This window comes from Prinia subflava, chromosome 5, assembly GCF_021018805.1.
Source record: "Prinia subflava isolate CZ2003 ecotype Zambia chromosome 5, Cam_Psub_1.2, whole genome shotgun sequence".
Classification (NCBI taxonomy): domain Eukaryota; kingdom Metazoa; phylum Chordata; class Aves; order Passeriformes; family Cisticolidae; genus Prinia; species Prinia subflava.
The window spans coordinates 52,801,435-52,802,598 of NC_086251.1; positions in this window are offsets into that span (position 1 = coordinate 52,801,435).

A 1,164-nucleotide genomic window follows, 5' to 3' on the forward strand; every position below is an offset into this window, starting at 1 on the left:
CGTGCAAGAACCAGGACTTTCCATTATTCCTAGTCTAGACCTAAGATTCAGAACTGCCCAGCTCTAGGTGACTCCAGAAGCTTACAATAAAGCTTTCCAGAATCATGATAGGAGCTTGCCATCTGGAAGGCAAAATGCAACTGGCTTTTTTGATTCATAGGCTCCTGGTCAGCTGTTGGACTACTCAAAAACCAATCATGTTGAGGGAGAAGGAGAAAGCTATCAACTCTTAAACAAAATTTGTATTTATCTTCTGCTTCTTAGTTAAAATGGTGGTCTGGTAATTTAGGGAAGACATAGCTAAAGTTCTGGACTTACCTTGTGTGGTGAGAAGAACTTTCTCTGCATTATTTGGCAGTCCCAGCCATGATGGTGTTTGTGTATCTGGGAGCATCTCAACCCACTGCACAAACTCTTCACGCCTGCAAGGCAGAGTTTTAATATTCATTAAAGGGTTTCCTCTGCTAGAATGCCAAGGTAATGCTTTGCCTGAGACAGACAGCAATACAGCACAGAAATACAGGTTATGTGCTTGGTTTGTTGTTTTTCTTTGTGTGCAGTTTTCTAATTTTAAAAAAAAAAAAAAAAAAAAAAAAAAAAAAAAAAAAAAAAAAAAAAAAAAAGTTGTACATAAGAGATCAGGATAAGGAAAAAATGATACCTGATTCCATCTGGCATCTGAATATCTTTGTGTCCATCAACCTTGCAAGCCAGCTTGAATTCACTGTCAAAACTCAAGGTAGTGAACAGACGTTCCAAGAAAGTGTTTAACAAACGTTGATCAAATTCATTATCGATACGGCCTCCATAGATAGACTGGGCCATCAGTGTCTTCAGTGCAGACCAGGGGATCTTATCAGGGGAAATGTTCTGGCGACCCTGTCATTAGCAGGAAACAATTGTTGAATTGCCAACAGGTTTTTTGTGCCTACTCATTTAACTTCCTTAATTCTTCCAGAACAGACTGTTTCAGTGAAGATCCAAAGTAATGTTACCTAAGTAGTCAAGAGTACTTGCCTTTGCTGTGTCATCCAGCCAGGTATCCACCGTGTCACAGGCAGATCTCAGGTCGGATTCTCCAAACTCGTACTTCTTGGACCAGCCCAAGGGAGCGTAGCGCAGGCGCTCCTGGATAATAGCATGGAACCAGGCAAGGAGGAAATA